The following is a 25,345-nucleotide window of genomic DNA, read 5'->3' as shown; positions in this document are numbered from 1 at the left end:
TTTTTGCCATTTATTAAACAGCTACTTCATAAAAAGGTGCTTTCCCTAAACTGATCTCCTGTGTTCAAAATGAACAGTAAAATCTTTAACCTGAGCTGGATTGGAGCATTGTTTCCTTTTTGGTAATTTTTCAGTGTTAGTTTTCCCCTGGGGAAAGGATTATTAAACTATTAGAACCAGATTTGAGTTGGTGGTGTGGTGTACTGTTAATCTCTTAATCTAAATCCACTACGTGGATTTAGTAGTATTTGACCCCTTTTTTTGAGAAATCGTGGAGGGAAAAAAAATTTAGTAAATTGTCTTCAGCGCAGAAAAGCCCATAGTGACAAAACTGTTGAGCCTAATAATAGTTTTCTTCTGCTTTTATGTTGTCTTCATGTGATCATTTGCAGAAGAGCCTCCTTGGTAATCATACTACGTTGTCTTTTTGACAGCAGTACGTTGCTGGGTTTAGACCAAATTGTACAGCATATCTCCTGAAATAAGATCACACCTCACCACATACTTAAATGCAGTACACTGCAGTCAATATTTCTGGCAGATTCCTTGTTTTCAGTGTAACCCCCCTCCCCCCCCCAAAAAAAAAAAAAAAATCAGGAATAATGAGGCATAATAATTCAGCCCTTCTGAAACTGAGCAGAACTGGTTTTATAAGGCAAGAGGGTTTAGACAATCTTAGTTGCAACCACATTTATATCCATTGATGTCATGTCACTGTTTTTGCCATCTTGTTAAAATAGTAAGAAATATACTGTCCCAACTCTCTAAGAAACAGCATGGCACAGCTGCTGTAGCTACAGAGATTTGGAGAGAGGGGATACAAACAAGGATATTTTTTTTTTAAAAAAAAATCATTTATACATTTGTCTTTGCTAATAGTAGTCACATGAATTGGCATTTTGGATGACTTACCTGCATACTTCTCTGTTGTCATCTTTTGTGAGCCCTGAAGAAAACAGAGTCTTTGACAGGTCCTCACCGATCCAGATCAAAGGTGTTTGTAAGGCTAGGAATAACCTGCCACTTCCATAGGCAGTGAAAAAGCAAAGAGCACTGTCATACACTTGTTTAGAAAACCTGTAAAGAGTGCTCAGGTTTTGTTCATGCTGAGCCTTTGAAAAACAGACGTGGATGTCCTGCAGCTGACTTTCTCTCGGAACTCAAAACATTCAAATCAATTGTGTAGTGGTTTGCAGCCGCCTGCTTTTTCTGAGATATTGGGTAACCTAAAGAAAATAGGGCTTTTCAGGGTTGTTATTTTAAATGTTCTATTTATGTTAGAGAAAACATGACAGTCCAAGTTAATTATTGATTCAGTTGCTGACAAACTGGAAGCATGAACAAAAAAAGGACTATAAAGTAACCCTTGGAAGGATTTTGTCAATTTTAAATCCTCCAGGGATACAGCTGAATTGCTATTATTTTTATATAAAACAAATGGGAAAAAATCTTTGCTGCAGTTGAATATAGTATTTCATTGGTAAATAAGAACAACATACCCACAAATCAACTAACATTTCCTCAAAAACCCAGTTGAGATGAAATAATGAAGTAACTATCCAAATTGCTATTATCCCAGAAACCAAACTACCCATATTCAGGAAGCACGGAATCAGATAAAGCTTAAACAACTGAACCATTCAAGTTATGTCAACCATGTTATTACTGCTTTTGTTTTGGCATTCTGTTTTATCAAAGGTTGAGATTTTCAGAGAACTGTGTGAAAAGGTTTCCCCACATCTTCTTTTCTTAATATTAATGGAAGATTTGTGGCCAGGCCTCTGCCAGCTCTTACAATACAAGAGAATAAAAACAACAGAAAATAAAAGTTTGGGTTTTTTAAGGAAAATACATGAAATTTTGCCAAGGGGGGGGGGCATAAAAAGGTATTTAAATATTTGGCCAATCTCTTTTTATCCAAGCTTCAAAAATATTTTCTGATGTGATAGAGAAATGCTGGCCAGTTATAGAAGCACATGATTTCCTTCCCGTTGTGTGTGAAAACAAAAACACACAGAGAAACAACCGAAACCCAACAAGAACAAAAAGGAAAACCTTTGTGTATTCAGTTTCTCTTGGTAATTAATAAAAAGGTCACATTTCAAGTTCTTCCTCAAACAAACTGCATTAGTGGATTTTGAAAACGTGTAAGAATCTGGAAAAGAGAAATAAATCGGTATTTGGCATTCTACAAGGAAAGATCAGGATATGCCAGTTCTACCTTCAAAGAAAGAAACCCACCTAGATGTCTATACAGTGCTTTCAGGCAGTTACTTTATAATGTCATATTCCACCAGTGCTAGTTAAGGGCAGTTACACGGGTGCAGGACATCCAGGTGGGTAAGTACCGGGCGATGGGGCGGGGGAGGGAAACTGTAGCTCACTGTTTTCATTGCTGTGCTGTGTCCTGTATTTGGGAATGGGGTGTGCGGAAACAGGACATGAAGAGTGTAAAATCCGTGCTTCTTTGCCTTTTTTCCTGGACAGTTTGAAGAAAAAGCTACTGTTACTTTGTGTATTTTCCTTTATTTCCCTTGTTCTTTCCTCGCTGCCCCAAGCTAATTCTTGTTGAGAAAAGAGGGGGAAGAGAGTGTCAGTTGCATCCTCTGGTTTGACCTCACATTTTCAGCTGTATTGGCCAGACAGTGGGAGAAGCTGAACATGGGCAAGGCTGTTGAAGCATTCCTCCTGCAGCAAGCAAGCAAACACCTTGTGGCAGAGGGTAACAAAGGCCTTCTCTCCCACTACAGCCACCATTTGCCAGCCCCTTGCATCGGTTCATGTGCGAGACTGATGCGGAGGAATTGTGGCGGAATCTGTGGTAGCTAACATACGTGAGAGCTGGCTGTCTTTGAAACTGTTGGTGCTTTGACAGTGCCGGTGTAGGTTGCCCTATGTCATTCCTTTCTGTACTGAAGTGGATGCGGTTGTACTTACAAAAGCGTTTGTGTCATTGTAGCGTATTTTGGTCAAGGAACTTCCTGCCAACGTAAACCATTTGTGCAGAGTTAGGGTTTAGCAGAGCATCTGTGTAGATGCATCTCTCAGTCTACGTCATGTTTTGGGAGGCTGACACCAGTGGCTGTAGTTATGACCAGGCAGTGCAGAGGTGAAGGGTTTGTGTGTTTGCACACTAGCTCTTGGCTCTGCGTGGGTGCTGACTGGAGCTTGAGCATGGCAGAGACTCGAGCCCTTATGTCACCTTTAAATTCAGTACAGCAGTCTTGCTCTCACCTTCAGTATAGCTGCTTGGCCATGCCACGGGAAGCCTTGAAACACATCTCTCAGCCTGATGAAAGAAGGTCAGGCATCATAATGTTTCAATCCAGTATTTCTGTTTTCCTCTCCTACGTAGGTCTTGCCCTCACCTTATGTTCCTACTTTGTAGTGAGGGTGGGGGTATAGTAGCTGCATTCGTTGGTGGATAACTGTGATCTGAAAGAAACTAATACCCATACTCCAAGATAGAAATTATTACCTCAACCCCATTTCTAGTGCTTGAAGTGCTCAAAGACCACTTTGTCCTGCTTATGGGGTGAATTCTCTACTTTATATTGTGGAAGTGAGACTGCTTCTGGTATACATATTTTAATTTATAATGTGTTTGACAATCATATTATTGTATGTCAATTGCTGGCACAATCTAATAAATTCCACTTAAAGACTCAGACATAAATATAATTGTCCATAATGAAAGTATGCGCCTTTTGATTAACAAGTACAGCACTTTAATTCAGAAGTTTTGTACTTCAGACATTATATCTATTGCAATTAGAATTCTTCTGGAATCTCTGCTTGAAAAGCAGTATGAAACATAATCTTAGGAAAAAAAAGCATCAGTGACCAGTGAGAGAGCACATGAAGTCAGAAACTACTGCTATTTGGTCTGAGAAATTGGCCAGTTGTGCTTTACTTCAATTATGCCCATCTATCAGTTGCATTTTTCAGAATTTTTAAAAGTGGTAGAACTATGGGGTAACTTCCTCTATTTACATTTATACTGTCACAGTATCTGTTACCAGTTCTGTGCATATATGTAGCAACAGATTGCTTTGTTTGGTGGGAATAAAATTCCTGCAAGACACTACATTCTCTTTTTACCATGGTCTTAACTGGCTGGTAATGTCCTTCCAGTAACAAAGTAATCAGAAATCATCTTAAGCAAGTTTGTTCTGACTTTTGTTTCCCTCTTCTGTCTGGAAGCTATACTTGAACATCCTTTAACTATCATGTTAGTTTACATGAGCTAAATTTGACGTGGCATGTAGCACTGTCCTCCTTAACTGTGTGTCATCTGTTGTTCCAGTTAGCATCAAGGTCCTTTAAAGGTATTCTTTGTCTGCCCTAACGTTTCATGTTGAGTTATTTTATGCATACTAATAGACAATAATTTTCTGGTACAGACAAGGCTGGCTTCAGCATTTTTTTATATATATATATCAATATAACATTTCAGAGAAAAGAATCCTGTCTTGGCCCAGATGTCTCTAACCTTTGCAAACAATAACCTCGTACATCTATTACACTTCGTACTTACTTTGGAAGCCATCTTATTTTTGCTGTGCTGGATAGCTGATCTGACACATCCACTTCTCAGTTTTACCAAAGAAAAACCCATCATTCCCTCCCTGGCCATGGCTTATCTTGCAGCATTAACTTAATTACTGCATGGAAGTTGGTTATGTTCATCTCAGCCCATAGTTTCCTATGCTTGTTTCATAATTAGGTATTTTTTAGGGTACAGAGAATACTGACACCTCAGGTGATACAACTTCAACCAAACAACCCTACCTGTGTACAGATCATGTCAGTTTGTTCTTTTAGCAATGGTTCTGTACATACCTGGGAGTTTTGCTTCCAAACTTCAGAGGATTTCTTTCTTTCCCACCTTTTTGTTTTGGTTTGGTTCAGATTTTAAACTGGGGCCAATAACGTGTAGCTAAGTACTGTAAAATGGAATAACAAGTCCCTGAAGTTAACACTGTTGGTGAAGAAAACAGCTATAGTAAGCATGCTGAAAAAATAACCCTAGAGGAGAAGAGTGGAGGTGTGATGGACAAGATGGTGAAAAATCCCAGTGCCCTAAGTGGCTAGTTGCAAAGCAGCCTCTGGTGGATCGTTCCCATTTGAAAGCCCTGTTTCTTCTTGTGAGGTGCAGAGGACAGATGCTGTGTGATGTTCTTAGACTGAACATTAGGTACCAAGAGATGGGTAAAGTAACACCATTGGTTTTGACCCGCTCATGAGCCTCAGAGACAGGTGGCGTTGTCAGTATCCTATATAAATCTTCTTCCACCCTTAAACTTTATCAACGCTGGTAACAGGAAACTGGCAAAGAGGGACAAAAAGGTGACTGCTATGACATAGGCTCTCTTTAAGGTTGACTCCATGATGCTTGTGCAGTTTCTGCTGGCTGTAAGCTAAAATATAGATGCAATAATAAACATCCCTTTTCAGCGTTAGCAACCTATGCTGTAAATTCTTATCTTAAAAACATAAGAATGATGTATGGATGGCAGAGAACCTCACCCTTCCTGCTTATACTTTGCTTGCAGGAAGTTCCCCCCAAACATGTAGGCAACTTCTCAGGTTCCTCGGAGGCAAGAGGAAAAAATATACAGACGGTGTACTGAGCTAAGGTCACGTAAGAAGAACCTTTTTTACTGTAAAGGTGACTGAACACTAGATCAGGTTGCCTGGAGAGGCTGTGGAATCTCCATCTTTACTGATATTCAGAATGCAATTGGACACTGCCCTGTGCACCCTGCTCTGGTTAAACCTTGTCTGAGCAGTGACTTTGGACTAGATGGCATCCAGAGGTCCCTTCCTAGATCAGATTGTCTGATTTCAAAGTCACCTTTTCAAAAATGGGTGGGTCGTAGGCTCATAAGTACCTCCATCACGTGGAAGTGGAATGTGGGCTCTGAGTACAGAGATAGCTTTGGAAAAGTCTATCCTATGCTGAGTGACTTAGGAAATGGATCTTACAGGAGACTGTAGAACACAGCAGCAGCTAACATCAGTCCTGATTCAAGGTGGCCTTTGCTTGACTGCATATGACCTAAAAGGCTGTCATTTGGCTTTTTGCTTTTTTCCAGTACATGGAGAAGTAGAAAAGTGCTGAGTATCAGCCATTGATGCACGCCCAGGAAAGCCGGAAGCCAAAGTGTGCTGTTGCTAACCTAAGGTTATTTGAGCAGAGGTTCTGCAGCATAGCAGGGTGAGTTGCAGAGGTATGTCTAGCAGAGGTGTCAGGCGGGAGAAGTCCATTATAAGCACATGGGAAACTTACTAGTAATTTGTGAGTGGGCAGTGCAAAAGCTTTAGCAGATGTAGTAGCAGCATGCATTGCTAGCCCTGTGTGCCCTTGGAAAACTGTAGAATACTTCTCCATTGTTTCGGCATCTCTAGTAGGCAGATGATGAAATGTCACTATTCTTCAAGCACAACATGCAGAGCCATCATTGTAACGGCTGCTCTGGAGAGGTTTACAGCCTTCAGAGGCTATTGCAACACAGATAGGGAAAGTTTATCTTCATATCTCCTCTTTTGTGTCTGCTGACAGGGAGTTGCTTCTCACTGGCTACACAAGAGAGATTTATGGTCTTTTCAAGAGTGTGCGATGTAACCTGCCTACCTCATGTTGTCAATTTTTAGTAGGTGTTCGGAGTTGCAGTTCAAGCTGTGACTGACTGAACTGTACCAATAAGAGATTACTTGCATAAAAAGGAGAGATGTGACATTGCTTTTAGAAATTGCAAGAGTTTAGTTTGGAATGCTTTCACCTGCTTTAGCTGGGGAGTTGGAAGAAGGCTGAGGTTCATACTGTGCCTGTAACTGCTGTAGATTACAAGAATTAATTTTGTGATGCACTTGAAAATGTGGCTCTGTCTGTCTTTGGGTATTCCTACAGTTAAAAGCCTTCTCAAAGATTAGGAGGGGTTTGGTCATGGGTCTCGGGTGGAAGAGAAGGGATACAGTGGAGGCCAAAGAGAGGTGTGATTTTCCCACAAATACTGTTTCACAAGCATGATTAAAGGACAGTGCCAGGAAGGGATAAAGAGAAGAACATGTACTGAAGGGATATAGTAATTAGAAGGGAATGCTGTCTTGGTGTGGAGTTGTTCAGCGAAACCAGACTGGTTATTGAAAGAAAATGCTTCAAAACTTAGACTTGCAGAGGTCGGTGGGTAGTTTATTAACATTTAGATAGAAGAGGCAGGCAGGAAGACTGTTTTAAAAAGTCTAATTTGTTTTGCATTTTTGCTTTTTCCTCACCAGTTAGTTCTTTCCACTGAAAAGAACAGTACTCTTAGATTGAAGATGCTGCTGTCAGCATAATCATCAGCTCTTGGGAGTAAGAGCTGCAGGGGGACATATTGAATAACCACATGACTAAACCCTAGCCAACCCCCCCCCCAAAAAAAAAAAATCTGAAAAATACATGGCCTTGAACAAGCTGAAAAGGTAAAAGCACAATACCTAAACCCAGATAAAGAGATGACAGCTAGCACTAGGTAGTGGCTTGACCAAGGTGGGACAAGGGCTTATAAAAACCAAAAGAGGTGGCATGAGACATTGTAAAACCAAATGATAGGTGAGTATGGCTGGAGTAAAAAAGCACTGGTTTTTTTCCAAATGTACCAGAAATTTGGAGCCCCAGACAGAGTAAGAGTCTGGATCTTGATGAGAATGTGGACAGGATGGATTAATAGAGACAAGTCTTTATTAAAATGAGCAAATATCTGCTTCCCCAAAATTGCTGCACCAGCAAGTGAGCCAAGGACATGGTTTAGAACACAGCGAGGGCACCAGGACCTGCTTCTTGCACATGCCCCCATGTGCTCAGGGAAAAGAAGGAACCTCCAGACCCTTGCCGGGGTGAGAAGGAGTAGCACAATTTAGGGCATATGTTTCCCCCAAAGTACAAGTCTCACCTGAGCTACAGATAAGCTGCTCTTGGCTGCAGATACAGAGCCTGGATTCCCACACTTCCTCATCACCTCAAGAGCAGCTCAGGCAAACTTGCATTCTCTGGCATGAAGAGGAGAGGCTGTGTTGTGTTCTGCCTCGAACCCATCCTCTTGCAGGCAGGTGTGTTGGGGTTTTTTTCACCAATATAAACAGCTTGAGGAAATAAGGTTTCTGACAGCCCACGGAAGCCATTGCAGACTTCAAGTGAATCAAGCCAGGTAATCAAACTAATACTGAGGCATCAGAAAGATGAATCACTATTATTTGTATTATGTGGCAGCTAGAGTCCTCCACCCCCTCATGCTTGGCACTGTACAAAACACATAGTAGAGGATGATCCTTGCCCTGAATTCTTGCTGTCTAATGAGAGTTTGGACTGCTATAACTTGTAGAAGTGGGAGCGGGGCTGAATTTTACTAGCTGAGATCAGTAGCGCACGTTCACTTCTGGAATTACTTTGCTGTTTGCAGGTCCACAGAATGTTACAGTAATTGCTTACATGGCCAAGCTGTTGCGTGTGGTCTTTTGACAAGCACGGCATAACAGCATCTATTCACACTTCAGCATATTAGAGCCAAAATTGTTGTTGACCTGATCTGCTTGTCCTGTTGTGTGTTCCCACAGAATCTGATTAACCTGCCTGTTTGGTGACTTAATTTCTCCTCCTTTTTCATTCTTAAAGACTGATCAAGATTTTAGTACTGATGTGAAATATTTGGGGTTTACGATGATTGTGACCTGGTACTTCACAAAGATAGTGATGTTACAAATAATGAATCACTAGGCTGCAGGTTAATACCACTGAGATGACCACAGTGCAACCAAATGTTCTACTTACCGTATGTACAGAGCCATTTTTATAAATGCTCTTTCTAAAAAAAAATTAATAAAATAAAAATCATCCCAAACATGGCTTGCTCATACTTGCAAGGTAGGTTTTTCCTTACTTGTTTTCAATCATGCTGAAACATGCTCAAATGATCAGTGATCTCTTCCAACTTTTAAAACCAAGCATTAACTAGCTGTCTGTTTCAGGAACAGATAGTGATTCAAATTCAGGATGACTGTGATCATGCACACCTCCAAAGCTGCTAATAGACTTTTGTATAGCTCTGTTTCATGTAGGGTGTCATGTCAACAGTTTTCTGTTCTGCATTCTGGTAAGGACAAGTTTCCTGTGTATCTCCATTCCTCCATCCTGTTGTTGGCTCTTGCAGTGTCCTTCCCCTCTGTTCTCATTTCTTCCTTCCCACACACCTCCCTTCTCCCAAGTTCACAGCATGATTCCAACCTAAATCCTAGCCCAGAGCTCATGTGCAAGAGGATGCCCATAGGATCTCTGGATGCAGTTTGCAACCATGGGAGGTTGCAGTGACCGTGGTCTAGCTTGACAGAAAGAGTAAAGCTTCCCACTCAGTATTTCTGCCTAGGAGCCAGCAAAAAGTGCGAAGCAACTTCATGGCTACCATGGGAAGAAGATCTCTGACATATGGTCATAACCCTGAAGGAGGGTAAAGGTGTTGACACAACGTCAGGAGTGCTTCCTGCAGTGTATTCAGATGCCAAATGATTCTTTCCCAGCCAATCCAGGAAATGTAATGGGCAGCCTTAACCTTGCCCACCCTTCCCTTTCTGTTTCCGCTGCTTACACAATTCAGATTTAAATAGAGTCATAGAATGTTTTGCATTGGAAGGGACCTTGAAGATCATCTAGTCCAACCCCACTGCCGTGGGCAAAGACACCTTCCACTAGACCAGGTTGCTCAAAGCCCCATCCAGCCTGGCCTTGGACACTTCCAGGGATGGGGCATCCACAGCTTCTCTGGACAACCTCTTCCAGTACCTCACCACCCTCACAGTGAACAAGAGGCACAGAGTGCATCTCAGCAACCGGTTAAAAATGGAATTCCTCTTGCAATTATTTTTTTCCTCCCCACCACCAGCTCCACAGTGCTCACGCAGACACCTCTGTGCTGTTCTGTGCCTCTGCCCCAGTCTGCCAGGCCACAGCCTCTGCTCTGCATTAGCAGCCTTGCTTGAGCCTGGCATGCGCTGTACCTAACACTTGGCAGTGTTTATTAGTGTTGCCTTTATGATCAGTCTGTGTGAGAGCCTAGCAAAGAGGAAGGTGGTCACCCGCTTATGTTGATAGCTCTCTGGTGGCAAACTTTCTCACCCTGCTGTCCCAGCTCTTCTCAGCCAGTTGCACCATATTTAGGGCAAATTTGAAGCTCAGCCAAGCTGATAGTCAAAAGTTCCCCTCGGTATAGCCTCCAACAGCAGGAGGCTCCCGATGGTGTTGTCATTCTCATGCCTACTGCTCAGGTTTTTATTTTTCGCCCTAACACATGGGATATGCTAAACACGAGACGAGGGAATGGGTGGTTCTTAGATGTGCATCATGAAATATGGTACACATCTGAGTGCTACGGATTTTGATTTTCCTTTACCAGTCATAGCAGCTGAAGCAGTGGTCCCTGCAGTGAAGTTGTGACCACTCTCCTGTTTCAAACTGTTTGTGAATTCCTGAAACTTTTTGCTATCTGAAGTACTCCAGGCTTTGTCTCTGCTTTACTGTAATCAAAATCAACCAATTTTATTTTTTTTTTACTTTTCTTAGAAAAATCGTTGAAGAGGGAGAAAAATAAGATGCCCTCAGAAGCAGATCAGGCGAGTTACAAAGTTTGTTAGTCATGCACGCAAAGTGGCTTCATTTTGGAAACTGAAACACATCATGGAAACAACCTTTATTCAGATGTCATGTGTTTCATTACCACTGGCTTTGACTTCATTAGTCTTCCTGGCAAGTGGTGAACACGTGGACTTGCTGATTGTTTTGCTGAAGTGAAAAGAAAGGATTTACTCTTCTTTTGTAGACAGGTGAATATAGTAGCTTTAGAAAAACTTTGCACGGTGGTCAAGAGCATCGTTAAGTGTTGCGTAGGTTAAACTTAACTTTCTTCATCTTCAGTCATTGTGTTCTGATATGTCCATGAGCTCCATATGCTGTAGCTATACACAGTATTAACTTATGTGTTGAGATGGGTGTGGGAAGTAACCCTCAGTCCTCAAGCTGGCACTCAAGTTGTTCACGTAGCTGCATCTCAGCCCTCCACTACCTGGAGCTGAGCATGGAGAGGGGCAGGGGCCTGGCCAGTTCTGCCAGCAGCTGAGGCTGGCTTGCAGCAGCTTGAGTCTCTCGCAGGAGCATCCTGATGCCACCAAGCAGCTGCTAATCCTGTCGTGGAGGAGACAGAGCGGTGGCTGCAGGGCTCCATGCGGAGCAGCTTTACACCAGCAGAGTCCCTCGCATGGAGGGACCTCCTGCAGCCTGTGCATCACTGCTGGAGCGGAAGGATGCAGAGGCAGCCCAGTAGCTCCAAGGACCTGGCTCCCAGACTCCAGTGGGTGTGGGGGAAGTCTGGAGGTCAAAGGCCCAGACCCAGGCATGCCGATCCGCTCTTCCTCTCGCCCATATCGGAATCCCATCTCCTTCCCACTTCCACAACAACTGCTGGATGTTTGGAGAATCAACTGCACGTTGCCTGCCTGGCTGTCTGCCACGAGGGCATGGGGGATGAGGTCATGTGGGAAAACGGGTCCAATGGAGCCAAGAGGAATGTGGAATTTGGGCAGCAGCCAAATTAAGATTACTTTTACATGGCCATCTGCACCTGTGTTTGTGGGGGTGGGGGTATCGGAGGCTGTTGAACTGACTCAGCAGTTGCACACACAAGGTCTGGCAAGGCTTCTCCCCTCTCCTCTTGTCTGCTTGGTGTCTCTGCCAACACCCTATCATTGCCATCCAGGTGCAAGTAATCTGTATTGAGAAATCAGAACTCATCCCAGGAGATGACGTGAGGCTGATAGCGGAGGAGCAACTGCTGAGGTACTCGGTCCAGAAAAGACTGGCTATTTGTGAAAAACACGCCTGTCCTTAAAGCTCCGTGTCCCGGAACTGGGATCTGGGGGGAACAGCATGCACCGTTTTCTGAGAGCTCTGTCCTGCTTTCAACACAGGCCCATAAAAGGAGGGGTCTGTGGGAGCGAGGGGCATCTGCTGTGCCCACGGTGCCTCTGCTGGCTTCCCCGAGCGGCCACCTGAGAAGGTCTTCCTTGAGTCTCATTGAGGCTTGGGCCTGCCATGCGAACAGAAATGGGAATTGTTGGGCTTTTCACGCATCACCACAAGTGTGCTTGGACCTCTGAAGACAAGAAGGTTGGAAACACGTTCCAAGCAGCCTGTGCTTTTAAAATGAACAAGAAAAATAATGCGGAGATTGGTGGAGAATAAAGGGGATAAGGGCAAAATCGAAACAAGAAGCATGCAGTTTGGTGCATGTTTTTTTATAACGTGGAAAAATGCTTATAGTTAGGTTTGCCTAATAATTTCCATTACTTAACTTAGTCACGATAAGAAGTCTAGCCTGAAATTTTCCATGTGAGGAGTTAAATTCCTACCTGAATTTTTCAGGAGAGAACTTCAGAACCACAGATCATCCATGTATAAAAACTGAATTGTCAGAAGACATATCTTCTAACATCAGAAACATTCCAGCACCTTCACCCTTGGAACAAAGGGCTGAATTTTGGCAAAGAGACAATCTTGTGTTGGCGTATGTCTTTTGCTGGTCTTTCATTTTCAATCTACCGAGATTTGGCTAACCTGCAAGTTCTTGAAGTCCTCAATGCCCCAGATTCCAGGCAGGCTTGTTAGAAGTAGGCAACTGGTTCCATCAGTCCCACAGAGGTAACGCTACCCAGCCTTGTAGTGAGGACCGAGTTGCATATGCACCCTTGTCCTCAGGACTGAGCATGTTTCTGCCTGGAGCAGGAAGGGCAACCATGACTTCTGATGGCATTGCTCTCCAGATTGCCGGGGATTTCTGTGGTTGTACAGGAATTGCAAGTAGTGAATGTGTCTGTACAGGCATGCCTTTCAGCGATGTGACTCGAGATCTTGCATTAAGCAATAAGGATTTGTCGTCTTTTCCTCTTTGCAAGGTGACCAATGGTATTCTTGAGTTAATAGTCCATTTTCTCACCCTTTTTATCTTCACAATCAGTTTTCCTGGTAGCATCTCAGAGTAGCAGAGATCAGATACATGTACAGCATTTAAAAACAGCATGCTTTTCTAAAAAAATTGTTTCCAAGTTTGTTGCAACGTGCAGATTCAACTGATGAGATGTGTGCACAGGCAGCGGGGTTCATTGCCTATGACAAATGAAATAGCAACATTCAAGCTATTGGCTCAAGTGATTTCCTTACATGCCTTGTGCAAGAGACACCTCTTCCGAGGCAGGACTGAAATCACTTCGTGTTTCTGTGGCACTGAGACATGCCAGAGTGTTCGTCACATATTCCTCCGGAAAGCCGGGTGTTGTGGTTTAACCCTGGCTGGTAATTAAGCCCCACGCAGCTGCTCGCTCACTCCCCCCTCACCCAGAGGGATGAGGAGGGGTGTCGGAAAGGAATGTAAATCTTGAGGGTTGAGATAAGAACAAATTAATAATTGAAATAGAATAAAAATGAAAGAACAGTAATAACAACGATGACAATAACAGTTGCAATGAAAAGGGGAAGGGAAAGAACAAAATCCAGAGGGAAAGGAACACGTGGTGCACAGTGCAGCTGCTCACCCCTGCTGGCCGATGCCCAGCCAGTGCCCAAGCAATGATCTGCCTGCTCCAGCCAGCCCCCCACGTATATATACCAGGCATGGTGTCCCATGGTATGGAATACCTCTTTGGCTAGTTCGGGTCAGCTGTCCTGGCTGTGTCCCCTCCCAATTCTTTGTGTCCCTCCAGCCGTCTTGCTAATGAGGCCTGAGGAACTGAAAAATCTCACATCAGAGCCAAAACACAGCGCCCTGCCAGCTCCTAAGGAGATAATTAACTCCATCCCAGCTGAAACCAAAACACCGGGCTTAAGGATAGGACCCAAAATCCAAGACTTTTAGAGGTGGTCATATGGCAATCTACAGCTTTTCAGTTGTTGCAAACCTAGCTCTTCTGTGTCCTTACCTTTTCCTTGGTGGTACCCAATGAGTGTGGGGGACAGGCAAGAAACAACCACATGGAAGCAGTTGGATGAGGATGAAGCACAGAGAGATCATTAAGGGATGGATGTAGTGTGCCATGTGAGTTGCTGGGGGAGGTGAAGGCTGTGCGGGGGATCTGGGAACACGGCAAGGAAGAAGAGGGCAGCAGAGAGGGAATTCTGTGACAGAGAGCCGAAAAGGAGGTGAGGATTGAAGCCTGTGAACAGAACAATGGCGAGGTGAAAGGCAGAAGGGGTCAGGCTTAGGGTTTCTGGGCCTGTGGGTATTCCTGTGGATCCCAGGATTCAGCATTATTGCCTCAGCCTCAGCATTAGCGAACAGCTGTGAATCATAGCAGTAAACGTGCTTCTTCAGCTCTTTGTAGGAACTGGTCTTCTTTGTCTCTTACAATCAAGGCTGTGCTTTAGACAGCGTGTGCACAACTGATGCGGGGATTTCTAGGCCCCATGTGCCAACAGCGAGAAACTGAGAGGTGGCCTCCATGCCTTCGGGGCACAGCGGACTAATAGGAGTTTGTTCAGCTGAAATGAAATCAGGAACTCGGTTTGCTTCCAGCCAGCTTTAAGGAGAGGGTCACTGAACTCAGACCGACACTCCAAGCTGCTGGTGCCATTTCTCTTCAGATCAACTGCACTGAAATCTTTAAAAGCTGTAATTATTTTCTAATTCCCTGGTCAGCTTTTAGGGGACAGTGCAAGACTTTCAAACTTCTTCCTCCCCAGCCCTTCCAGAAAAAATTAACATAGTAGTCACATGAGACAAATGTAGACAGCAATATTGCTTGTGCCTCTTGGTTTGCAACATGGGAAGATTTTCTATATGTATGGAATAGTCATTGCTAGCTTCTACACCCTTCTCTGCATTACAGTCAACTAAGAAGGTAAATCAGGGACAGGCAGAAATGCAGAGAGCTACAATCAGCTCCCTAATGGCTCTGCTGTCTTTTGTGTGGGCACCAACCTGACACAGAAGCCAGTGAGACATGTATTGCTCTTGCACTTTAGCTCTCTTCTTTATGAGGTACTTGAAATAGTGCTAATAAGCATACTTCTCTGGCCCCAAAATTACCAACTTCATGTTGTCTGCTGTGGGAATTCCACTATCTCCAGCGAGGTAGTTGTGTTACCCAGACATGAACTGCCAGAGAGAAAATATCCAAGTAAACAAACATATGCTTAGTGACCTAATTAAGCAGAATGTTTATATTCCATTCAAGTATGAGACCATTTCAGTTTATTTCCTGCTCTGCATTTTAATTTTGCTGTCAGAAGTATAAACAACTGGCTGTGGAGTTTTTGTCTCTCAACAACTGAACCTGTCAGACTTTGAAAATACAACTAAGATGTGAGGTGTCAAGGAGTATCAGCAAATCTTGCACTTCAAGAAAAGTGCAAATTAGAATTATTCCACTGATCTCATCTTAGTTGCCTGTATCATTTTTCCACATCATCTAGTAACTCAGTTAAGCACCCTGTATGCTTAGGAAAAGTGTTTTTAATGAAGTTCATTAGTCAGTTCACTGTAATGTTTAATAAAATAGTCACAATATAATGCTTTGTCATAATTTGTTGGGCAATATCAGGACAATGAAGCATAATGTTAATAGCAAAGCGAACCTGTTTATAGAGCAAAGTTGTTGGAGGGCAGTTCCTGCCAGGATGCAGGGTTGTCCTGCCAAACTCAGCACGGTCTCAGAAAAAAGGCTCACCACATCTCTGCCAGGGGGTATGCAGAAGTGTGGGCATAAACAGGCACGCACAGTAGGTCTGTGCACTGCTTAACTCAGGCTTGTATGTCCATGAACTTAAATTCTTCCAGAAGCAAAATTCAGAAGTGAAGAGAGAAAAGCAGTGCAAAACTGATGGGGAAAAAGCAGAATTTGCCGGTTAGGAGGACAAAGATGGAAAAAGTTTGATGCGGCGGGTGTATAATTAGTGCAATCGGACAAAGAGGAGGCATTTGCAGGATGTGTTGTTTCAGTTCTTTTTCAGGACAACATGTTGGTTACGCACAGTAGCAGAGTGTAGTAAAATGGCATCTATTTATATATAAGTAATTAGAGAAGCATGCAGTGTTCAGAAAAGAACATGCATTTGGTCTAATACTGTTGTGGGGGTCCTGCCACTAAAATTTGACTGCTCTTTGAACTACCGCTCCGCTGGAGAAGTCCTGCAAGGGTGGTGCAGGCCATAGGGATTCACTGGATGCAGTCCCATTAGGTCTGAGGCCTGTTAAGTCAGGACTAGGAATTTTCATTAGTTATGAAGTTCAGCTATAAGTCAGTGACGTTGCATGCTTTGAGGACAGAGGGGTTATATATATACCTGTGCACAAATTCTTATGTGTGAAACAGAGATTTCCTTATTTTGTCTATTGAATTTGCTGTAAATCACTTGAATAGGATAGTGGGAAAGTGTGTTCTGTGCTGTAAATAACACCATTAAAAATGTACCTTTTCACTGAGAGAAATCACATCAGTGAGTCCATCAGTTAACCAGGTAAATGTCCATGAAGCCCTGTGAGTGGTTTATGGTCACTTTGAAATACAGTAGTATGCTTATTTATATTAATAGAAATATAGTAGATTTTTAATAATATGCAGGAATACAATATTTTCATAGATATGTTTGTGTTTGTATACATATCTATACATTTATATTTAATAAATAAATCAGGAATGCAACTACCCCTCATGTTCAACCCTTATTTCCAGCCTTTCGATATGTGTAGGATCATCTGAGCTGAATGTGAGGAAGACTGTTCCTCTCAGACCCTGCTGCTCACACAGAAGAAAGCTGCAGGGATGGGGGGGAAGTCTTTTAAATTAATTCTTCAGGCTTCTCCCAGCCTAGATCTTTCCTCTTTTGATGTCCTCAGATGCTCCCAAGGACTTCGGGGGCTGTTTGAGCTCAGCTCGGCGCTGCCTGCCAGTCCCATTGGGTGCCATTTCCTCTTCAAAGAGCTATTCCTGCAGCTGCTCCCTTCTGCGCAGGGAGCGGAAGCCTTTGAAATTGCTGCAGCTTCGCTACACAGTCTGTTGGAACAGCTCGCATCAAAAAGGAGAGGAGGAGAAGTGCTTGTGTCTGTTTAAATTAGTTATAGAGGCTCCGGCAGAAATGTGAAGGCAAACAGAGAGAGGAGACCTGATTTGTAGGGTACTTCTTAGAAAATCAATTGCTAATCAGTGCATGGACTTTTGCTCCCTGAGCAGAATGAAGCAGCTGTGCCAAAAATTCTTTTAACAGGAAATGTTCTCCGATGGGATGGACAGACAGGCAACGTGCGAGCAGCTCAGTAGCTGCAGTGCTGGTAGGGAGCGTAACGGGAAGGTCAAATCTTCAACTGCTTCAAAAATGGGAAGGTCCAAACCTGTAAGCAATGTAAGGAATTCGCTTTAAAATTATTCCTGAGACATCACAGCTTTACTTCCAGGCTGGTGAGTCTCTGAAGCTCCCCTGACCTACCTGAGGGACCTGTTCGGCCCTTCAGCAGCCCAGAAACGTCACCATAGAAGTTCCTCTTCTCTCTCAGGGTATGTCTTCCACCACGTGGGAGGTGCTGCGCAGAATGGTGGTCATGCTCAGCAGTGCTTGCAGGTGAGCTATGGGGAAGAGGATATCTTATCACATGGGCATGAGATGAGCTCCTCAGCCCCATGATGGAGACTGTGGGAATCATCCTGGAACGTGCTGAAAATCAGAAGGATTCAAATGGGTTAGGTGGGGTTTTTTGGCCTGCAGGTCAGCTTTGTTGCTTGCAGGTGTGATGGAAGGGAAGAGAAATCTTTCCGTATGTGAGGCACTGGTCAGACTGACAGAGTGGTAAACTGTTCTGACCAGGAGAGCTGGAGAAGGCCCTAAATAGAGCAGAATATGTGCAGCCTCCCCAGCAGCCCTGTAAGGCTGAGGCTCATGGCAAGTACATGCAGTTCTGTATGTCAAATGAAAGAATGATTACGCAGCATGCACCTTGAGGAGTTTAAGCTACAGCGTCCTTGACTGTGTGGTGCCAGCATCCTTCATATGAAGTCACCAGAAGCAATGAGCTTAGGTTCAAATGTTATGCTAAAAAGTGGGTTCACCCTTAGCTGTAAGATTTATCAGAGGTTTTGCCTGAAAGGAACTGACTTACAGGAAGATGCCTGGTCTGCATGTCTGATTAGAGGAAAGAGGCAATATTTCCCCCTCTTTTTTGTGTTCCTTTGGTTTAGTCTGTGTACGTAGAATACACCGTGGAAATTAGCTTAGCAATAGCAGTGCTGGTGCTTTTCTACATCTGCTTTCAGTAATACAACAAGACTTTGAAAAGGGATGGTTTGGGTTTGGTTGCTTCATGCATTCCTCAGCCATGGTCCAAATCTGCTGTTGCTTTATTTAAGGTGCTCCGGGAACATGGTGACAACAGAAACTGATCTGAAGTGTCAGATGCAGGACAAGTCTTGTGGCCTGAACTTCTTAGCTGGTATCTCCTCGTTCACCAGTCGCCTCTTGAAAGGATGAAATGGCCTTTTAGCCACAGGGGGTCTCTAGGTCCCTGTCCCAGCTTGGGGCTTGAGCTGCTGCTGGTTTTAGAGTCATGGCAGAGCTGGATATGAGCAAATGCTGGAATAATGCTCTCTTGACATCTTAGGATCAGGAGAGGTTCAGTGCAGCCCTAAGGTGTCACCACTTCAGGAGGAGGGACTCTGTAGTTGTCAATAAGTAGCTGATATTTAGGAGGCAAAAGCCGGTTCTGAGCTTCTCTTATTAGAAGGTGGCAGTGTTCAAGATGCCAGGCTTGGATGCTTCAGGAGTTGCTGGCCATGGATTAATGCTCTTTACAGAAGGAAAGACATTTTCCAGATTTGGCTTGCAGAATTCTTCTCCCATGCTTTTGCTGAGCTGGGAGAAACAGGTTAGTTTTGCAGCAATAATGGAGGTGGCTTTTCTCATGATTTACCAGTCTTAATAGCATATTCTTTCTGCACTGTTTTTCTCTGCCTGGTACATTTAGCTGCACTAAATCAGAGTGAATTTCTAATCCTTTGCTTTTGGAGGGGGGTGGCGGCAAGGCAGATGACTACAGTACCTCTTATAGAATATTATTATAAAAGAAGTGTGAATTACCTCCTAGCCTCTCATGCTGTTGAAAAATTGATTTGAATGACATTTTCAAGGTGTTGTTTCTAAGATATTCAGCAATTGCCATTCATCCATGAATGGTTAGTGAGATGAATAACAAAAAGTGGTTTAGGATTCATAGGAGGAAGTGTTAAAAAATAACATTTGGCAAAAAACCACACTGGTTGTGCTAAATTCTCTTGTATATCTAAACTGCACCAAGGTTATCAAAGTGGTTTTAGGTAATCCAGACATCGTGAAAAAGATTGTTTGAGACACAGAAGTGGCAACATCATTTCTGTTTGTATGTGGACTGTAAGAGTTACCTATGTCAAGTGAAATACGGTATTATGGCAACATGACTTTGAGGGAAATAAAACAAGCTCTCCTTCCTGGACATTCTTTAGGCAGTTAAAATACAGAAATATTGCCTCTGAGTTAATTCATCCCTTCAGCAAGCAAATGTCAGAATTCAAACACGGCAGAGAGAGGAGGGAAAGAGGACTTCATCTTTGAGTGGAAACCTTGAGAATAATTGACCTGCCAGGAGACACATGCATTTATTTACTGGGTGGTTGCATGTAGGCTTTAACAAAAACAGCAGATTTCTTTCTGAAAATACTACAAAGAGGTGGTGTGCCTCAAGAAGCCAAAATACTTCATCAGGATCTTAAGAAGATCCATGTAGCTCTCATACTTACATTCTTATGGTGAAGACAGGAACTTATGTTATTTTGCGGATATTTTAAGTTTGCTGATAACTTAGATTTAAAATAGTAAGAGTTTTATATATACAAGATATGCAGATGTATCTATGTGTGGATGTTAATAAAGTACATGAATAAGGTGTATAATTAAAGTACATTATGTAACTTGTGGTGGATTTTTAAAATTTTGTACTTACTAGCACTTTATAGGTGGAAGGTATCAAAACCTGAATATAATAACTAAAAGCTATTTCCAACAAAAAATAAACCTTTGTCTTTAGGTAGAACCTTCTTTTTCATAATTTTTGGATAAATCTGTTTTTTTCATCAAAAATTAACCTGCAATGGTTTGGATTTTTACCATTATGGATTTTCTTCCTCCCAATTTATCCATTTTCCCATTATTTTCCCTTTTTTATGTCAGCAAATGCAAAATAAAGAGTGATATCCAGAAACTTTCCTCATCTTTCATTCTTTCTTAAAAAAGATTAAGATAGAATGAAGACCTGAAACGGAAATGAGAAAATGCTGGAAAGCTGTATGTCTTCTCTTTGAAATATACAGCTTGTAGGTTACATACTCAGCCTGTGTGAGCCTCCAGGCTAAGATATGTACATCCTACACAAATATCATTAGCAGTGCTGAGCTTTCATCTCATAGTTCAGATTCCCAAAACTTATTCTCTCCCAAAGCAATCAGTAAAACAAATATTTTCCAGTTCCTTACAAGAAGGACTGCTTTCTTATGCTAAAGGAATAGGCTGCTAAGGAAATGCTATTAAGAGCACTTAATAGAAAAGTCTTCTTCCACCTGTCCTCTTCTATAACTTCTGTTTACAGAGCATGCTTTGACTCATATGTTCTCCATCTGCTCTGTTATGCCTATCTGTATGCTTTTGCTTTGCACACGCCTGCTCCAGACGCAAGGTAAGTTGCCCATCTCTCACTGAGAAGGAAGCAGGGAGCATAAACAGTTTGTGCTGTATTAATAGCAAGAACTGGCACTTGTGATGTGCAATGCATTGTCCCTAGAGGCTTCTGCACTTTGCCTGCCCTCTACGTTCCCTGAGCTCTGAGTGCTTGGTTGGTTCTGTTCTGTTTTTTCTGTCCTTGCAAGACTGGGAAAATACTGCCTTTCACAGTGTTAAAAATACCATTGATGTGGTTCATTTACTTTTCTTCCACTCCACATTTTAAACTTGAGCATCCTTAACCAAGAATGCTTTTTCTCCAACTTCCATGAGCTATCCTCCTTGGAGGACTTCATAGCTGCACTCCCTCCAGAAAGACTGCCTCTTGCTGTGGCTATGAATGAAGTAGTAGCTTCTCTTGTGTCTGGTACTGGACTAGAGCACAACAAGGAAAGACAGGCCAGGCCAGGGAATTTCCTCCCTGCCAAAGGCCAGACAGGACATCCACTGTGCAGCACAAGTGGAGAGATAGTGGAGGAGCAGAGCAGCATCCAGGTAATGTGAGGCTGGAAGCAGAAAGGGAAAGAGGGATTTTATAGAGAAAAGACAGGTGAAAGATAGGAGGAGAAAGAACACTTCACGTGCTGGTGGCTCATCCCAAATTAAGTCAGGGCTGGAGGTTTCCCTGCTCTCAATACAACCAAGGCACCAAAATGGTAGTTGAAGTGATTTAGGAGTCCTTAGAGGGCAGAAAACATGGTATAATGTACTGAAGACTGTTGCCATATTACAATTAATCTAATTTTTGTTTCCCCACTTTCAGTTTGAAAGACTATTAAATGCATCTGGAATTGATAAATGAATGAATAGACTGCCATTTGCAAATCCTCACCCAAAAGGAAAGAATGTGGCTTCCTATTAAATGGGAGATTATTACTGTCCCAACATAAGCAGCAGCATTAGCAATGAGACCAGCAGAATTAAGAAGCTTTCTGAATGCTTTGACAAATAGAGTGCTAATGTCTTTGATGAAAAATTACTTTTAGCAAGATCTTCCAAATATTTTCTTCTATTCCAACTACATTTCAGTCCCACTAGCTGTATCTGTTCTTTGCAAAGGAATTCTAGTAGTCATTGGGATATTTTGTCAACATCACTGGTCAATTACTTTACCACCAGAGCTGGTCACATGATAAATTCAGACTACTTTTTAATGAAAAATGGCTTTTCTGATTGAATCAAATTAATACTTCATTTATTTTTTATTTTTAAGGGGAAAAAGTAGAATTGTTTTTTTCTTTAAAGATAAAAAAAAGAAGCCAAAATCCATATTACTTTCTCAAAAATAAAAGATTTTTGTATTAACCCTTCCCCCACAAAAGCAGCTGTAAACAGTTGTTTTAATACCATATGCACAAGTCTCAGCTCTCAGACAAGGATTTACTGGTTAGAGGCGCTGTTGACCTCTCCTAGATGCAGAGTGAGAAGGTCTCTCCCCTTCTTGGCCAAAACAGTCCATCATCTGTAAAGTACACTGGGGAAGTACAGTAGAGAGCTCCTTAAGTCCTGCTGGGGCGATGGAGGCAGCTGCAGCATTGTGCCCCCACTGTCACCAGCATCCAGCCGTGCAGCAGTGCTCAGCTCAGTGCCCTTGTGCCCCACCGCCACCTCATCCTCCCCAGCACAGAGAACCTTCTGCCTCGGGGAAAGAGCTTGTGTCTCGGCTACCAGTAGAAGGATCATCAGAAAAGGTTTCCTGAAGGGTCAAGGCACAGTTCTTAGTGCAGCCACTTAGGTACTGGGTGCAAATAATCGACTGTTATGATAACTCGGTTCTCTTTTTAAAACACGGACAGTGCTTGCCTGCTTCACAGGAGTGCCGGAGGCTGGCTGGTGTTTGCCAGGTTCCCAGCTGTTGTGTGGGAGAGGCAAAGTGAGTACTTGTTTAGACAGGGATTGTGGCACAGAGGTTTGTACAATGTCCATTAGCCACCATGAGGTCATCCACTAATGTTGCTAGAGTCATTTCAGCCTCTTGATCCCGTCTGAAGGCCAGCCTGAGGAGGAGAGTGAAGTGCAGTATTTATCAGCTTCTTTAACGTTGTGGTTATTCCTAAATGTGTTGTTGACTTGAAGGGGAGATTGGAAACAGTACAGGAACTCCTTTCAAAACATTATTGTGATGTTCCTGACTCCCTAACCTACTACTGCATCCTTTCTCCTTCCCAGGATATGCCTAGCTGAAGGCATGCCGTGAATCCTTGAATCTCGACTGTATGAGTCACTGGATTGCATGCTGCTAAGCCGGGGCTCAAATTCATGGACCCTGTCTAAAGTTGCTCTGAAGCTGAAGTCCATTAGTTTTAAGCCCCCAGTTGCTCTCTGCTTTCACCAGCAGAGAGGGATCAGAACAAGAATAAATTTCACAGGCAACAGCCCAAGTATTCCTCTGGCCTTTTTGTCTTCCCTCTAGCATGTCTGCGTTGACATTTAGGGAGGCAGATGGGCTCACATTTAATAAAAAGTTTTTAAAAAATCTGCTTTGATTGGGTGCCTAAGCTATTGGATTTTATCCATGTGATTTTCTTCTGCTGCCGTGAACGTATGGGGTCAGTACATTCAAGCCCTTAAGTAGCTGTGGATTTCCCACCAGCACTGTTCCAACTCTGACCTCCTGACAGGGGAGCAGTGTGGTGATGTGGGCTGAGCCCAGTCGAAGGCATCGCCAACACCCACATTCCAGTACAAAATCCATCACTGATTGCTTATCGCCTTGGTTTAGACAAAATGCATTTTCTTTCTTTGTGTGCGTTTCTTCACTGATAAAGTGCTTTGATTTTTTTCCCCCCGCTGTCTCACAGAAATGTTATAAGGGTTAATTGCAGTATTTATAAAGCATACTGACAGGAGGTTTTTTTAATTATTAATAAGACTAATGATATACCATCATCACAAGGAATTATACTGTGGTGATACCTGCTGATCCTATAGTGAGTCTGGGTTGTCAGGGGTCTCTTTATGTACTTTTTGTCCCGGTTTGCTAAAAAGTCTGAAGTTTTGGTTCTATTTTGCTATTTTTTTTTACTAAGGTGAGAAGGCAGTGTCACGCACTGGAGAATGTACTGGAGATTGCTGTTTAAACTGTGGGATTTATCTAAGGACCACAATACAGTTTCAAGTCTTCTTATAGTAGTTCCACTGCTCTTGGACATTGCATCAGTGCAGCAAGCTTTTCCTTACATTTTAGTATTGTTCCATGGCGGGGAGTATTAAGAAGTTGGTTATAGGGCTGAAGAAGACTGCTCAACAAGGTAGCCCAATAGGGCAAGTAATTAAAATACTGATAGGAGTCTGCTGCCAGGTACCTTCTGCAGAAATGCCAATGCAAAGTTTATCAACCCACTGAGAAGGCAGTGCAGCAGCAGCAGTGGGGGAGCAGCCAGAGCGCCGAGGGCGCAGTCCGGCGTGGGTGTACGTTATGTGCCCTCTCTGCACGGCGCTGCTGCCAGTCAGATGGGATGGGTTCAACCCCTTAGGTATTCCTGCTGAAAATAACACTGGCACAAGATCCTGCCTAGAAACCTGCAGAAGAGAATTACCCACGTGGGTGCCCCTGAGCAACCAGAGCTCCAAGGGCTTAAAGCAGAGACAACCTTACGGGGGGGGCAGGGGGGGGGGGGGGGGGGCGGGGGGATTACCATGGGGAAGCCCACGGTGAATAAACCAACAGTGTTAAGTAAGTCTCTTCTCCTTCTGGCATGCCTTTGCAGTGCTTGTAACTCAGGCCTCCTCAGGCCTGGGCGACCCAGGCCCGGGCGAGTAGCTGCCGTCCTTGCTGTCCCCACCATGGGCTCCTCATGCCTTGCTGTCCTGGCTCGGTGCAGACCCCAATCTGAGCAAGTCTGTCTTTCAGCCGGCGCAGCCGAGGTGGCTACGTCTCCGGTTCTGGAGATGGAGTCCCTAACCAGCCCATCTCGGCTAACCTGCTGATTGCAAGAGGTCTCCTTCTGTCACCCAGCTTCCTGCGCCCGCCGTGCTGGCTCCCACAGCCACGCTGCGGCCAGATGCGCTCGAGGCAGTTCTCCGGTCTTCCTCTGAGCAGCAAGGTTGCCCCTATTGCCCCCTCCCTGTGGAAAATATCACTGCTGTGCAGCTGAAGTGCTCTTAGTTAAATGTGCATTTTCCCCTTCCCAACAGATGCCATTCTCCAGTTAAAGACCTCTGTCAATCAGATAGTCTTAGGCAGCTCGGAATCCCTGTTACCCCTCGTCAGTGACACATTTGCAGTGATGTTCCTTGTTAGTAAGGATTTACTCTGCGATTCTGGCACTTGTGGTCTCTGAGAATTTTAGTTGCAACAGATCAATGTTATAGCTAACATTATGAAATGAGTCTAGCAACTGGCCAGTCTGTTGCCATCTGAAAGGCATTTCCATAATTTTCCACCTCAAACACATGTTCACACACAATGGGTTCATTAACAATGAGGAAACCACATGTAGAACAGGGACCTGCCTGTCATCTCTCTGTTTCCTCAGCTACAAAACGGTGACAGTTACAGGGCTATTTAGGAAATACTCTGAGAGTCTGAAC

The 25,345-nt window shown here is 43.4% G+C and overlaps 1 protein-coding gene and 1 long non-coding RNA gene across 4 annotated transcripts in view; one reads left to right on the top strand and one right to left on the bottom strand.

The window, feature by feature from the left end:
• Positions 1–24,399, bottom strand: part of LOC114015585 (uncharacterized) — a 33,438-nt gene extending 9,039 nt beyond the window's left edge. The window contains exon 1 of the long non-coding RNA XR_003559593.2: positions 913–24,399. This is a non-coding gene — a long non-coding RNA (uncharacterized LOC114015585). The remainder of the gene's footprint in view (positions 1–912) is intronic.
• AIG1 (androgen induced 1) overlaps positions 1–25,345 on the top strand; it is a 127,965-nt gene that overhangs the window by 76,222 nt on the left and 26,398 nt on the right. The gene's annotated exons all lie outside the window — the stretch shown is intronic.

This window comes from Falco cherrug, chromosome 6 (genome assembly GCF_023634085.1).
Source record: "Falco cherrug isolate bFalChe1 chromosome 6, bFalChe1.pri, whole genome shotgun sequence".
Taxonomy (NCBI): domain Eukaryota; kingdom Metazoa; phylum Chordata; class Aves; order Falconiformes; family Falconidae; genus Falco; species Falco cherrug.
This window is presented reverse-complemented; position numbering and strand designations above follow the sequence as displayed.